The 15,179-nt window shown below is 43.3% G+C and overlaps 1 protein-coding gene and 1 long non-coding RNA gene across 5 annotated transcripts in view; one reads left to right on the top strand and one right to left on the bottom strand.

The window, feature by feature from the left end:
• Nucleotides 1-15,179, bottom strand: part of LOC135204743 (zinc finger protein OZF-like) — a 535,786-nt gene that overhangs the window by 76,034 nt on the left and 444,573 nt on the right. The gene's annotated exons all lie outside the window — the stretch shown is intronic.
• LOC135204747 (uncharacterized) overlaps nucleotides 1-15,179 on the top strand; it is a 222,743-nt gene that overhangs the window by 28,110 nt on the left and 179,454 nt on the right. Inside the window, exons 2-3 of the long non-coding RNA XR_010312324.1 lie at nucleotides 8,346-8,481; nucleotides 12,230-12,337. This is a non-coding gene — a long non-coding RNA (uncharacterized LOC135204747). The remainder of the gene's footprint in view (nucleotides 1-8,345; nucleotides 8,482-12,229; nucleotides 12,338-15,179) is intronic.

The following is a 15,179-nucleotide window of genomic DNA, read 5'->3' as shown; positions in this document are numbered from 1 at the left end:
GAGTCAGTTACGAACTACGCTGTTGACTTAGTTCAGTTGTTACAGAGCAATCATTACTTCGTTTTAATAGCTTGTCACAGTACCCATACCATCGACACCCACCATGGAGTGTCGGTGTCCTATCCACTGCCGAGAACTTCGCTGCATGGGGATAGGAGGATGCGAGAGACTTCGTGGCAAACGGACAGACCAGTATGGGTACTGGACATCACCGAAGTAGAGAAGAGGGATAGGTCATGCGACTATTCCCTTCTTTTCCTCTGAGGAACTGCATGACTTCTCCTGCAAAGTCAAGCATCCAGGGGATGGGGATCCGTGACGCTCGATTTCGTACCGAACTTCGTAGCGAAGACTCAGAACCCTTCGGTCCCTGACGATTGGTTCGAGTCGTTCACAGTCCCCTCCCTAATGGACTTCACCGCCTTCGATGCGAAGGAGATGCTGCCTTGTCCGCAAGAACTTCTCCGTGGCGCAGGTACTGAAGGCAGGGGCTGGTCCAACCAGACCACATGCCCCTCCTTCTACCTTCGGGATTATTGCCCACAGGTCCTTGGATCTTTTTCCCTGGACCCGTGGTGGCTGCTCAACACGTTGTGTAGCGAACCCAGACCCTCGCAGGCTGAACAGCATCGAGTCCTGGTGTGACCGTAAGAATGGATGAGTGAATGAGAGTGTGACTGGCTCCTCTTCCCATCTTTTTCTTCCCCTCTACCTGTGGTTAGAGGGACACGGTCGTCACCCTGCTGGATACGACAAGAATGCAGGTGAGCTACTCAACAGAGCCCCTCCATCCTATCCCTTTCACTAGGGATAGGAGCGTATATCCACCACTTCCTCCAACAAGGGGGAGGAAGTGGATGCCAGCTTGAGACAAACCCATACTTTATGTTGCCTCTTGCAAACAGGAACAAGTTCTTGCTTGCTGGTACGAAGAGATACGCTTGCCTCTCTCTTAGTACTCGGCCCAGAGGTCTGACCATTGATCCTGCGGTGCACACCCCGATCAATCGGACAGAGGCTTGGATCCCTCCCTCGCTCTTACGACCAGGGAGGCATTCCAGGGATGGACGAACACCAGTCTGTTCATCAAAAGACTCCGATTCCTCCCACCAAGAAGTGAGTCTTCCTATTGTTAAAGGACCGATGGTTTGTATTACGTATCGGAACAAATGACAATTTGTCGAAAATTGCATTTTTCCTAACTATACAAACCTGAGGTCCTTTACATATAGTCCCTCCTCATGCCACCCCTCACTCTGTGTATTTTGCATGGGCCAAAAGCAAAAGTGATTTGTTTACCTCCCTGTCGGACAAGCAGTTAACTACCGTTCTCCCCTTGTTCGAAGCTTACGACCGTTCCAGCTGCCGCTAGCTACTTCCTATTGTTAAAGGACCTCAGGTTTGTATAGTTAGGAAAAATGCAATTTTCGACAAATTGTCATTTTAGAGGGCTAGGCTTCATGGACGTTGTTTTGGAAATGATATATGAGTACTGAATACTAATTGATTTAGCCAGTTTATTTGGAAAGTGTTGAAAAGTTAGTACTGACAGCAATGCAAGCTAAACTCATAACACCAGTCATTATTATTTTTTCTTGCATTTCCTGTCTTGCTTTTGCTTCACATGCACAGTTGTGTAGGTTACATTACTTTTGGTTGTCCACTATAGTTTTACATTTTTATCTAAGATAATGATTGTTTTATTTGTTTTTGTATCACTCACAAAACTATGTAGCCTATGCTAGCTGTGTAGGTTAGCTTAGTTTTCAGCCTGGAAAAGTTTGAATAAGAGTTGCTGTTTGATCAATGGTTAGTTACCACTGATCAAACAGTAACTCTTATCTTGTACCAGTTTACATGGCTGTGCAAATGGATTGTTGGAAGGTTATTCAAAAAGGCCACCGATTGGTAAGAGGAGACTAGAATCACCATTATCAAACAGACTCACAGGCAGGCATTTCATTACTCAATTTGTAAACAAAATTCACAAGCCTGATTGTAATGTTTGCAGTGTAAGAAGTACTGACTGCTGCTTGAAAAAAAAAAGGGCGGTGCAAAAGAAAATAAACGACATATCATTGTGAAACCTGTCCTAACAAACCACCTTTGTGCATTTTGCCATGCTTCAAAATGTACCATACTGTAAGCAAGTACAAAAAGACCTGTGAATGTAAAAAGCGATACAAAAATAGTGGTTAACTGAAGTTTTATTTTAAAAGTTTTCTAAATGAAAATAAGAAGAGATTTTTTTTCATATATAATGCATTAAATACTTTTTAATTTCATTCCTGTCTTTATATCATATATAAAAGGTTCTCTCTGTTATTTTCATATAATAGAAATTGAACTGTATAAAATAAAAGTTATATTGCAAGTTCTTTTCCATTCTTTCTTTCAACACTACAAAATCTCAAAAAAGTGATATGTAAAAGGTACCTATTTTACCAAAGAAAAAATATTTTTGTATAGAGTTATTTATCAAGAAATGGTTGCAAATTCAATCCACATGCCTTTTCTTTAATTTTAGCTCCCCAAACAAAATGCTGGGTCAAGAATTATGTATAATGCACTCCAAATGTTTTTTTACTTTTCCCATTTTTTTTCTAAAAATACAGTATTTGTCAGGCCTTTAATAAAATTTTAAGAAAAAAAAATAATGCCAGATATGTATAATATAGGTCCTGTTCTTATAGCAAGAGGTATATGAAGTCAAATGGAGCATTTTCATTTTTTTTATGAAGTTTTACGCACCCAGGGGGTAAATTTCAAATACATATTGACGAAGTCTAAGGATTAATATCAGCTAATTCTGGAGGGTCACTGCATTCTGATCATATGATGATTCATTATAAAAAGAAATTGAATATGAAAAGAGAATCTGATCATATGATGATTTAGTATAAAAAGAAATTGAACACTAAACGCAAGTCAGATTCAGTTCGACATTGTCATAATTGAACAGTGTAAGGCTGCTAATGGCTACATATAATTATAAAATACAAATGTAAGGCATATGCATCTTTTACTTGAATCTTATTAAAAGATATATATTACTTCACTGTATCCAATAATATTGTATGTATTCTCCTAGTACTGTATTATAAAATACTAACATAGTGGTCATTGTTTTGGTTTAAAAATCAGCTGATGGCGAATACGAGTTTATTTCATGGTACTTTACTCAATTCTGAATTAATTTTCTCTTGCTTCTAGTTAGCACAAATGAGTATCTAGATACATTACTTACATGGAACAAGGTCATTCTTTGTTATACGACGTGTTTTTATGTCGAAATGTGAGTTGAATACGTCTTGTTGTGAACTAAATTATTTTCTTTGTAATAAATTGTGTTGGGGCATGTTTATTGTGTAAAAAATTTGATTCTGTTCACTATTTTCACTTGATTTCATTGTGATAAGACCTTTACATACCTTATCTTTTATCGGCGTGAAAACAACATTAAAATGTGTTTTTCGTGACATGTAGTAAGTTTACAGTAGTTTTACGCTTGTTGCCGATGCACGATAATAGTCATTAGCAGCTTGAACATTTTTCTCAGCTTTATGGTGATTGTTTACTATTGTACGATAGTTGAAATACAAGCAAAACAGATGATGTTATCCGAGTCGGTTGTACTTAGCAATGAAATAGTTTCTCATGCAGTTGTTCATGGCGGTACACATTTAGGCAACGAGTATAATGTTGAAACTACTTTTATCATTCTCTTATACTTTTTTGATCCTATTTAACTAGAAGATGGGATAAAGATATGGAGGTAAAGAAGTCAAGCTAATGTAATTTGGTCTCTCTCACTGCCTGATTGTATGCTGCTGCCTGGACCCTCTGCGAGCGAAATGTAGAGATATTTTTCTAAATATTGTCATATCAATATTAATCCGACTTTATGATGAGATTAACACCATCATAAAGTCGGATTATTGTAAGACGAATTATTGTATCTTCAACTACCTGTACAGGTGAGCTCTCCAATTGTTCCTACACGATATACAAACCCTCGGTTCTTTACATTAGGAATTACTTTCAGCTTAGGCTGGAATGCGGCCGTTAAATTCTTGAACAAGGTGGTTAGGTAGTGACTACTGTCTGGTCGGTGGGTAGCCCCAACTGCCCAGATGTAAACACTCCACTTTGCTATTGGCCGTCTTCCAATAAAGACGTATGTTTGTGAGCTCGTGATAACTAGCCATTAATCACAGTTTTTCTGGTGGGATCTTTCTTTGACTATGAATGAATATGTATAGTATACAGTTGTGTTTGATGTTAATATTTAATTGACTTTAATAAATAATATACAAACCCACTTGTTCCTACACAATATGCAAACCCTCGGTCCTTTACATTAGGAATTACTTTCAGCATAGGCTGGAATATGCTGTCAAATTCTTGAACAAGGTGGTTTGGCAGTAACTGCCATCTGGTAAGCAGATAGGCCTGCCTAACTGGATGTTAACACTCCACTTAGCTTTTGGCTGTCTTCTGATGAAGGCCTGTTTGTGAGCTCTTGCTGACTAGCCGTTAATCACAATTTTCCAAGTGGGGTCTTTCTTTTGTTATTTTGAATGAATATATTTATATACTGTGTTTGTTATTGATAATTAATTGACTTTGATAATTAATATACAAACCCACTTTTGTTACTACACAATATACAAAGCTTCGGTCCTGTACATAAGGGATCACCTGTTAAATTCTTGAACAAGGTGGTTAGGCAGTAACTACCATCTGGTAGTCCCGCCTGCCCGTATGTAAACACTCCAGTTTGCTTCTGGCTGTCCTCTGATGAAGATGTATTTTTGTGAGTTCTTGTTGACTAGCCGTTAATTATGATTTTCCCGATGGGATCTTTATTTGTTCTTACATGTAATACAAACCCTCGGTCCTTTACATTAGGAATTACTTTCAGTGTAGTAGGCTGGAAATCGGTCGTAGAAGAATAACAACAAGGTAGTTAGGCAGTAATTGCTTGTCCAGTAGTCGGGAGGAGTCACACCTGATTGGAAGGAAACATTCCACTTTGCTTTCGGCCGCCATGGTGATCAGACGGCCTTTTGCTCTCTGCCCATTGTTGTTGTATGAAGTTATCAGTACTTTGTGAGATCTATCTTATTCGCTTTTGTTTGTGGTTGTGTGCTTTGTTTTGAGTTCATTTTTTGCAACATGCAAACCCAGGAGCCACATAACCTCAATCGCCCCCATTCTCTCAGAGTATTTGTCCTGGGGTGGGGAGGGGGGGGGGCAGGAATTATAGAAGCCTCTGCTCCAAAATTGAAGTGAACCTTCACGCACTTTGTGTGAAGTGCCAAGGGCGTGAGTGTTCAGCTAATAATCCATGTGATACTTGTGTGTTTTGGTTGGCAGAGCAGTGGGGGAGGTATGAGGGGAGGAAACGATCTCGGGGAAAGTCTTCCAAGGCTTCGTCAGAGGGTTACACACCTCCCATGACTCCGTTGGTAACTAATTCTTCGTCTTCCTTCCTCCCACCTCGTAAGCTTCCTCGTATTGCTTTTTCTCCTTCGGGGGAAAATGTCTCCCTCAGCTTCTTCATTTGATTCGTCAAGCGTAGAAGAGTGGGGGAGGCACGCCGACTTGGAGTGGCACTCAGCGGCTTCTGCTCGCTCCGGCATGGATGTTTCCTTCTTGTGGCTGGTAGGACCTCCTCTTATTAACCTGACTTTTGCTCTCTCATGTGTGGTTGCCTCCGCAGTTGGGAATTTGAAGCAGGCTTGGTTGAAGTTGGGGTTGCCTGGTGTCCCTTCTCTCCAGGGACTCATGCACCTCCTCATCTGGTATACACCCAGCATGTGACCAACGTAACACCTTTGGTGGTTGTATCATCTGTGCCACATATTTCGAGGGCAGACCCATTTTCTGCCCCCTCCTCCTCCAGGTTAGGTGGTCCTGTCTCCCCTAGCGACATATGATGGTCCTCTAGACCTTCCACCTGTCTCCATGCATGTGCCTGCTGCTTTGTCAGTCCCTAATCATGTGAGAGCTGCTGTGGTTTAGGCATCCTCTGTCCCAGCTGCTCTGGAGCCTGCTGCCTCAACAGCCACTTCAATGGCTCCTTGGATGGGGGATCTGACTGCTGCGCTGAGGAAGCTGATGAAGAAGTCCAAGCAGAAGCGTAAGGTGTTGTCATCTTCCTTGTTGTCTGCTGCCCCCTCCACTTCATCTTCTGAGGCTCCCTTGCTGAGGAAGAAGGTTGTTTCTCCCCCCTCACCCCCAAGAAGTCTTGATCTGGGACTTCTAAGGGTCTGCCTTGCCATTCTGGTAAGACAGGTGGGCCTTCCGCTGGTCCTCATGTTCCTTCGGGAATGGGAACCACCTCATTGCCCCCAGAGGAACGCAGGTCAGGGACCGTAGTTCAAACCTTGGCTCGAACTTCTACTTCTAGTCTTAGAGGTTCTGCCCTAGGACTAGTACCATCTTGGGTTCTTGTTGGCCAGTTTCCCCAAGTGCACAGAAATCTACCAATGAGCGGTAACGCTGAGTTCGCTCACTGTCACGAGTCAGGCATGGTGTGGAGGGAAGTGAATCACGACTCACGCCTTGCTGATGATCGCACACGCAGTGATTGCTTATCTCTCAGGGCATACATGATGGTTTCACGAAATTGTGCACGAGGTGAAACTAGTAGGAGGTCCCCTGTTCAGTCCTCTCGAGAGATTTTGACCTCTTCGAGGACTGGGACGTGTCATGAGGATGGTATTTGCTCTCGTCACGTGGGTGAACGCTATTCCTCTCCCAATCCCGGTCCAGGTGTCGCATGGCTTTTCTCCTGATGTGTGTGAGTGTCGTTTTGGTCCTCAGGGGAGTGTTTCTCCACAGGGAGTGCTCTCTTCTAGACCTGCAGCTCGATAACCATCCCGGTTTGGTGATCAATATTGGCCTGCTCTGTCTGTTAGTTCTGTTAGCAGGGCAAGTGGAAGCATCCGATCTTCCTCACCTGTCCCTTCAGCTTCCTCAGGATACACCTGGTGGAGTCTTCTCCCCAGGGTTCGGCCACGAGTTTATATTCCCGGCATGGTCTCAGGACCCGAGAGGTTATACGCTCAAGTGCTTCAGGAAGGTCATAGTGGGTATCTTCCTTCTGAAGGAAGGGGATTGTGGAAGGGACACATCCCAGAAGGACTTGATGGTCCATCCCCGCAGGGTGCGATGCTCCTGAGATTTAGAGGACATTGGCCTAAGGTAAGGATCCACAGTAGCTTTCTCTGACTGCCCTTTGCAGTTGGAGTCCTTCTGGAGTCCTAAGAAGGAACCCAGGGCTTCAGTAGGCTTACCGTGGTCTTCCTTGTCTGAAGGTTTGTTGGACCGAGTGAACAAACTTGACTCAGGGCAAGAAAATCCACTCAGGGCCAACAGATCAGACAAGCTGCTTCCCCCTGCTTTACCTCGACAGAGGCATTTCTTTACACCCTTGGAAAACCCAGGTGGACCCAGAGCTAGTTCGTCTGACTCCCAGCTTGCCGCTGCAGCACCTTGTTGCTGAGAACCTCTGGTTCATGCAGCAAGAGGCAGCAGCCTTGGAAGCTACTGCTATGGAAGCTTTCCAAGTGGTCTCCTGGCTGGATCTTTGGTCCCTCACAGTATCCAAAGTCACTTCTTCTGCAGGACCAGTAGTTCCTGGAGAAGATTCAGCTTTCGGGAGACTTTGCCAGTCTGGAGGTAGGGCTATATCCTACCTGGCCCACCAGATGGTAAAGCTGTGGGCCAACCTGGTGGTTAGGAGGAGGGACGCTGTCCTGAATCATCTAGCCAGGTTTACAGGATCAGAGTCAGCATTGGCGTTGAGGAATGGCCTGTTACTGGGTTCCTCCTCCCTCTTCCCTAAAGAGATGGTGGATGCTGCGGTGGACAAGCAAAGGGCTGAAGACAATGATTGACTTGTCCACCAGGCAGTTGCTAAGACTTCAGTGCCGTTTTAGGTAACTGCAGCTAGGCCTTCGATCCAAGCTAGGTCTTCCTCCACCTCCAAGAATATCATTATATACCAAATTGACCTTAAAATTAGAGATTTATAGGCTAACTTTGCCTAAGGCTAGCTTAACCAATAGTAGTGTTTTGATTCCAAAATTAGCCTAGGCAGATATGAACTTAGCCTATCTCAGACAATATTTGCCAGAAGCAAGACTCTAACATGACAAGGGGTATGGGCTGAAATTATGATTTCTGATGGAAAAGAAAGTTGTATGCTGATTGCTTTAGCCTCCAGGACATTGTATATTGTTTGTTACTGAGGAAAACGTTAATATACATGTGTACCTATGTAACCCCAGTGCACTTCTTATGTATTTATAATCATCAGTTTCTTTATCTTGCAGATAATTCGTGAAGCACCAAATGCAGACTTGGTGAGAGGTCCTTGGAAATTAAAGTTACAGTCCATAATTGTCGAAAAGGAACTATTTTTTGGCTTTGTTGGAAACTTGTTAAGATTGTTGTACATTTTATTTTTCTGTAAGTATTTAGAAGATTATTTGTACATTTATGAGTAATGTTATTCATTTATGGTTTCAAGTTTAACTTGTGAGGTTAAGAATGTTTTCCAGCTTTTTAGGCTTAGCTCTCTTGGCATCAGAATTGAAAAAACAAAATCATTTGTTCCTGTAAGGTATGAACTTTTGTCTGTTATATGAGATGACAGGCAGTCCCCAACTTATGAGAGAGATTTGTTCCTAATGTTTGTTGTAGGTGAAAATATGGTATAAGTCAGAATAATAACTAATCAGCGGCGTAATGTCATGTTGTTCCTACACAAATACAAAAAAACCATTGGTCTTTACATTAGGATATTACTTACATTGTGAGCTAGTAATGGCTTTTTAACATATAAACAAGACACTGTAGTTAGCTACCAGTGGTAGGGATGGGAGCCCTGCCCACCAGTCGTTACAAACTCACTTTTCTTTCAGCTGTCGTTGAGTGTAAACGTCTCCTCTGCCTGAATGGCCATTTGACTTACCATATTTTCTATTTTGATATATGAGCATAGTTGTTGTTTTGCATATACTGATATAATGCAAACCCATGACTTATCTGAGCCAAGGGAGGGAAAGCTGTGTGACGTGAGGTGTTGCCTTGGCAACGACAGACATTGCATCGCTTCTCCTTGAGATAGATCTTCAGAGTACAGAAAATGTGTGTAGTGAATCTAGCTCTTGTTCCAAGTGTTGTGTTTGGCCATCAGAACAAAGGGTGCAGTTTGCTTGGGAAAGGAAGAGGGAGAGAGAAGAGGGCTTCTCTGGCATCTTCAGATTGCAACACACCTCCAGTGATGCCAAGGTTTCTCTCTGATTCCTTCCTGCCATCAGCCAAACGGTGTCCTGTTGTTGCTACTCCTAAGGGAGCTGTCTCCCCTTCACCGTCTCCTATTGCCTGGTTGGTAGAGAGCTGGTGTGGTGGTCTATGACCTAGTACGACTTTGAGGGAATTTTCCGAAGAGGGAGTGCTCCTCTTAACCCGACTTGTCTTGCAGGTGTGGTGGAGCCTGAGGAGCTTGGAGAGTTGTGGCTCTCCCTAGGCCCCCTGTGGGAGCCTGTAGTGTGCCTCTGACTTCCTTCCCTTTGGGAATGTCCTTCTCCACTCCCTTTGAAAAGAGAAAAAGTCGCAAAGTGATTTCATCATCTTCATCTTCGTGTGCCTACACCTCCTTTCAGTGGAATCAAGGGGAGGAAGAAGTTGTTTTTCCCAGCTGTATGAAGACCCATAGGGCTTGTAATGGTCATCTGTCTTCCATGGAAAAGGTTAAGGGATCTCTCGTTTGCTCTCCTGATGTGTCTACGGGAATAGGAACCATTGCACAGGGTTCCACAGGCCCCTATGTCACTGGTACTGGTCCCAAGAAGTCATCTTCACTGGCCGGAAAAGTTCCTTTTACCGCTTCACTAGATTCCATAGACCCCCATGACACCAGTACCAGTACATGGTTCCCCATGACACCAGTACTGGCCCCTAGAAATTAGATGCTAGTCCTCCCCCTCTCTCTAGCAAGGGGAGAGAGGGGCTGACAATAAAACAAACCTGAAATTTGTATTAGCCTTTTATTGTCTCCAACATTTACTAAGGGATTCAGAGCCGATGGAAGGCTGTTTTTCGGCAATAACTTTTTATCAAAGCATTGGATAAAGGTGGAAGGTGGCAAGTGTCTATTTTATAACCCTATCCAATTTTTGCAATTATTATTTAGTACCTAAGTTCGATAGTTTTGGTATTCATAGAGTAAATGAAGTTGCTAATTCCAGAACCGAGAAAATCACAGAAGAGGATTCCAAAACCATTTTTGACATAGACATGTAATATGACATCATGAAGCTGCGCCCATCCACCAGGTAGGCAGTAACAGGTGAAAGGATATGGTTACACAGCCTACTACGCATTTCATTGTGTTTTTCATGAACCCCTTTTAAACCAACATATGGATTTCCATGCCACTAGGGCACTTGTTTCAAACTTCGTCTAATTTTCAGAAGTACTGTGCACTGCCATATGTGTTTCATTAACTTTTTTTCTTGAGAAAATTAGGCTAAAGCTGTGCTGACCCACCCAACCATCCACAAAAGTGGTTACAAGTATCAGTGACATCGAGAATCCTCGCCTCCAGCGTCATAAGGAGAAAATTTTGCCCCATTTGTTGACAGCTGTGTGGCGTGCTGGCACGTCTCTGAACATTTCTGATGCTGTGTCTGGAGCCCCAGTTAGCCACCCTGCACCAGAGGACAAAATCACAGGTGCCCTTTCTGCTACCCATCTCCGATCAGTCATGGCTGTGTACACTCACCTCTTCAGGAAAATCTCCAGCTCAAGATACAAACAGGACTCCTCAGGTTCTATGAGACGCAGGAAGAGAAGACCCTGCCTACACTCACCTACTCAACTGTGTCACCTTAGGATTCCCCTCCAACAGATATGATCTGCTTAACTCCTTATTTCCATACTGGAAGGGAAGGGAACGAGCTCTACGCTGATGGTGACCACATTTTATAGTTCCTGCCGCCCTCCGCTGCTGCACGTTGTCCCACCTACATGATAGTCATCAGGGCATGGAATCTACTTGTGAGTCATGCTAGGTATTGCAGCCAACCCAGAAGCAGGAACCATCAATGAATGACGACAACCTCACGAGGCCCTGTGAATCTGTTTCAGCAGATTTATTTACTGTCACTGGAAAAGCCTTTCTCGTCAAACTTGACCAGCTCTCAGGATGGCCTGTTGTTGTCCCATGCAAAGGTGATACTACTGAGGGTCAGAATCGACTCCCATCGGGGAATTAGCTTTCGTACTGGTTGTAGGCTCTCCAACCCAGTACATTCTAATATCAGAGCTCATTCCAAAATCTGTAAAACTTACATCGAAAGAAATTATTTTAGTATAATAGGCCAAACAGCTAATCCTCACGAATTGCCTATACTTGAGTCATTGTTTATTAAACAACTAGTCCCACAGTTAAATACCCAAACCTCTTCTACTCAACTTTACCTAAGTTAACTGTCTTTGTAAGCATTCTGTCTTTTGTTCTCTCCACATAAGGTTGGTCAGCGGCCTTTGGTTCTTTTGTATGTGTGTCTGTTTTTTATCTTTTTTTTTTTTATATATGTAATGTGTTGAATTTTAATTATCTTATGAAATTTTAATGTATTGAATTTTAATTTTCTTATGAAATTTTAAGTTTTTACAGTAACGTTTTTAGTAATTTATTCATTATTCAACAGATCCCTGAAGGTTTAATAATGAAATTATTACGAAACGTCGGAAATAAAGCAATATGTTGGAATTAATTGGTTTCCCTGGTCCACCCTCGCACTGATGTATCTTGCTGGCCATCGCCTGGCCCTGTTTTTGGTATATATATATATATATATATATATATATATATATATATATAGTATATATATATATATATATATATATATATATATATATATATATATATATATTTCCCAAGTTCAAGTAATTTACTTGAGAATAATATATTGCTTAACATGTACTTCTCATTACTTAGTTTACTAATTATTTTCTTCACATTCTGATTGAAGGTATTCTGAAGCTTTTGGATTGTTGGATGATTCTCTATTTTAGCATGGGTAGTTTCATCATCTAGTAGCCTGTACATTTTAACCCTATATTCTGAACTATTCATGACAACAATGCTACCCCCTTTGTCAGCTTTCATAATTTTAATATCTTTGTATCTTTTTAATCCTTTCAGAGCGATACTAAATCTCCTCGGCAAGATATCTCCAAGTTTGCTTTTATTACTCCCTATCATCACTCCTGTGAGAAAAGGAGCTAAATCATTGTGTTGTTCAACATTAAGGTAGTTAATCTTGCTGTTGAATTCTATGTTGCTATTGTTTGTAGTCCCTACACAGAAATGTAATCCTAGCCCTAAGTGCTGCTGTTTCATCCCTAGTCAATAATCTACTTGAGATATTCTTTATAATATCCATATTGCTGTCTTATCCAAACAGAATTACTTAATAATCTCTCAAACTTATTTTTAATGTTGACCACGATTTGTATCAGTTTGCTCTACTGTTGACCTGCCCAACAACTTGCTTGTAGCACTCACCCCTTATTTGTCTCTTGAAGTGTGTTTTGTGTACTCCTTACACCAGCAAATGCAGCATCTTTCTTCCTTAAACTCTTGCAACTGATCCTTGATGTATCCTTAAAAACTACAAATGAGCTACATTTCAACACCTGTGTGAAGTTGCTGGAACTCAAGCTGTTCATTATGCAAGAAGATATGAAGCACAAATTTACAAAGCCAAAGCCATGAAAAATAAGGTCTGGTTTATAAGTGAATGTTTGAAGAACAAAGTGTGTCCAAAAACATATGGCAGGATTGGAAAAAGACCCTGGAGTGGAGAAGCATTCAGCAATTTTCAAGGAGGATGCAAGGATGACTGGTCTATCCACCTTCCCCTCCTCGTCCTTCTACTCCTCTTCCTTTAGGTTGAGGATAGGACTCAAACTTAAACTTGCTGGTATGGCGATTGATGCAGTAAGCTTGCACATCGAGCTGCCTTTCTGTTTTTCTTATCAGAATTACAGAAGCAATCCTGCTCCTTCATCTAGCAAGGGCTGTGGATGTGGGGGTGACAACACCTACCTTGTCAGTGCCAAGCTATGTAGCTCCTCCTCTCTTAGTGTACTCCCATCATCCCACTAGTGTGACTCCCTCTGTGGAGATGGGAACACATCCCCATATTCTGAGGCAGGACATGTCCATGCCCCTCCCACCGGGGTACTCTGTGTTTTCTCCCCCAGCCACTTTTGTCTCTGTGACCCCTCAAGCACTGTCGCCTTTAAACCTCCTTCCAGGTGTTTGTGCTCCCTCAGTTCCCGTACCCCTGCCTGCTGCTTCCCCTCCTCCTGTACCTGTGCCCACACCAAAAAAGGAGAAGGTGGTCTCGTCTCCAATCCCCCCCCCCCGCCACAACGTCTCATCTAGGTCCTCGCCTTTTGCTGCAGCATCTTCCTGCAGAGAATGTTTGGCTCTCGCAGCAAGAGGCAGGGAACCTGGAAGCTACTGCTATGGCAGCTTTTCAGGCAGTCTCCTGGCTGGATCTGTGGTCTCTCACAGTATCCAGGTTTGCAGCTTCCTCAGGAACTATCGTTCCCTGGGAAGACTCAACCTTGGGGAGACTTTGTCAGTCTGGAGGTAGGGCCATTTCCTACCTAGCCCACCAGACCGCCAACCTGTGGGTGAACCTGGTGCTGAGGAGGAGGGATGTAGTCTTGCATCACATCACCAGGTCCATTGATCTAGGGGTGGCTTTGGATTTTAAGAATGGACTGTTGCTGGGTTCTGCTCTTCTCTTCCCTAGAGAGTTGGTAGATGCTCTGGTGGAGGAACATAAGAGCTGAACACAGCGACCATCTTATCCACCACGCAGTTGCAAAGACCTCAGACTTTGCATACAACAGCATCTAGACCACTGAGTCAAGCTAGCTCTTCCTCTGCCCCTAAGAAGCCTATTTTTCCTAAGGGAGCACGAAGAAATACTCAGCTTCTTCTGTCTCCTCGAAAGGATCACAGTTGCACTCCTTCCAGCCCTACTTCCCCCAGGGGAAGGGAGGTAAGAGGGGAAATGCTAGGGGTGGCATTCCCTTCCAGCTGCTGCCTTTGGTGGGGGAGTGCCTATCAAGCCTCCAGGCAACATGGCAGCGACATAGAGCTGAGACCTGGGTAGTAGACATCCTTCGGGAGGGATATCTACTCCCCTTCAATTTGAGGCCACCTCTTACCAACTCTCTGGCATGTCTTCAAACCTACATCCATGGTTCAGCCAAGGATCTAGCACTGAAGCAAAGGAGCTGTGAGATCTGTCTTCTAGTTTCTACAGTCGACTCCTCTTAGTAGAGAAGGCCTCTGGGGGCTAGAAGCCAGTGATAGATCTCTGTCATTTGAACTTTGTTCGCTAGACTCGGTTCATGCTCTGCGCGTGTTTCGATCAAGGAGTACTACTTCATGCTGTTGGTGGACTTGAAAGATGCATATTTTCAAATACCCATTCATCAATCCTCCAGAAAGTACCTTCGTTTTATCCTGATTGGACGGTGTTTCAATTCAGGGCACTGTACTTCAGACTCTTGACCACCCTTCAGGCAGGGCCCATTTGGTAGAGATAAGTCTTCTAAGGTATCTTGATGATTGGCTAGTCCTACAGGATAAAGTACCTGGGCATGCTCATCGATATGGTAGCAGCATGAGTCTTCCCCGCAGACTCGCATATCAGCAACTTCAGGAAGGCAGCACAGCTGAATTTCTCTGTTCATGACAGGAGCAGCCAGCTCGGCAATGGCTAGTCATGATCGGTCACCTGTCGTCTTTGGGGAAGCTGGTCCCTCTTGTGCGGCTTCACCTTGGGTCTCTCCAGTGGAGACTGAAGGAGTTTTGGTCACTGGCTTGAGACCCTCAAACCTTTCTCATTTCACTGTCTAGGAAGTGAGAGAGAATTTAGCCTGGTGACAAGATGAACAGGCCAACCTCTTAATGGTGGAGGATTGCACACTACCCCCTCCAGAAAGACTGTCTTCTCATTATCAGACGCATTGTTCAAGGGTTGGGGAGTGCACCTGGATGGGTTGCTGACTGCTGGAGTGGGGAACCATTATGACAAACACCTTCACATCAACATCTTGGAACTCAA

This window comes from Macrobrachium nipponense, chromosome 47, assembly GCF_015104395.2.
Source record: "Macrobrachium nipponense isolate FS-2020 chromosome 47, ASM1510439v2, whole genome shotgun sequence".
Taxonomy (NCBI): domain Eukaryota; kingdom Metazoa; phylum Arthropoda; class Malacostraca; order Decapoda; family Palaemonidae; genus Macrobrachium; species Macrobrachium nipponense.
Note: the sequence above shows the minus strand (reverse complement) of the source record. Positions and strands in the feature narration are given on the sequence as shown.